Source organism: Halyomorpha halys, unplaced genomic scaffold, assembly GCF_000696795.3.
Source record: "Halyomorpha halys isolate HHAL.00 unplaced genomic scaffold, Hhal_1.1 Scaffold31.1, whole genome shotgun sequence".
Lineage (NCBI taxonomy): Eukaryota > Metazoa > Arthropoda > Insecta > Hemiptera > Pentatomidae > Halyomorpha > Halyomorpha halys.
Genome location: NW_027107458.1, coordinates 687412 through 688332, shown reverse-complemented (window position 1 = coordinate 688332; position 921 = coordinate 687412). Strand labels below are relative to the sequence as shown.

At 24.0% G+C, this 921-nt stretch overlaps 1 protein-coding gene across 1 annotated transcript in view; it reads left to right on the top strand.

The window, feature by feature from the left end:
* The first annotated feature begins 303 nt into the window (after nt 1–303).
* Nucleotides 304–921, top strand: part of LOC106685186 (myrosinase 1) — a 16071-nt gene continuing 15453 nt past the window's right edge. Inside the window, exon 1 of the mRNA XM_067045750.1 lies at nt 304–436. The gene's annotated coding sequence lies outside the window, so the exon portion shown is untranslated. The remainder of the gene's footprint in view (nt 437–921) is intronic.

Below are 921 nucleotides of genomic sequence, written 5' to 3'. Positions count from 1 at the left end.
CTTGTCCATAGAGGCCACAAATATAAAATTAGGAAGGGGCAACATATTATTGACTGAAGATGTCTTTATATAATAGAAAATTATTGCCTATAGAGGTCAGCTCAGAAGTTTACAAATTTATCAATATTTTATATTCAAAGTCATTAAAATTATAAATTTTTATCACAAAAAAACAAAACACTTGTTATGGGAATAAGTAGATTTGACAACCTAGTACCGGTAAAAATTATTAATCAAGTACTTGAGTTAGTATTCTAATCTTTAAAATTTTTTTTTTGGATATGATTGCCAAGTATATAAATCCAGATCACAATTGTAAGGATACAGTGGTGTTCAAATGATCAAACGCAACTAATTGTGTTGTTCTATCATGTACAGACATTACAACCAAAAACATCTTCATTGAACCTACAACTCATTTTCCACAGCTTATCAGGTAAATATTTGTAATTTAATTTGTTTAATTATTAGTTTCTCTAATACTTTAATTAGTTCATTAATTTTTCAAATATCTTTGTTTAAGAGATTTATACTAAAATATTCTCAAAATATCCTTGTTTAAGAGATTTATACTGAACAATTCTCAAAATTAAAAAAATAATAAAGCTTTATCTGAAAACAATCATTTTCTTAATAAAAAAAATATTTTAAATAATTAAAACTAAACCTAAATATTTAATAAGGAACAATGTTGTTATGTTTAATAAGCATCTTCGATAATTTTTTTATTTCTAAACAAAAGTGCAAAGCTTTGTCTTTATCTAATAGTGCTTCAGAGGAATTATGAGGCTTGAATTTATGTCTTGAAGAGAATATTCTAGAAAGCTTATAAAACACAATCGCACAAAAATAATGTTCGGTACTATATTTCATATACGGTTCTAATATATAAAAAATTATTATTTTTATTAAAGTTAATTA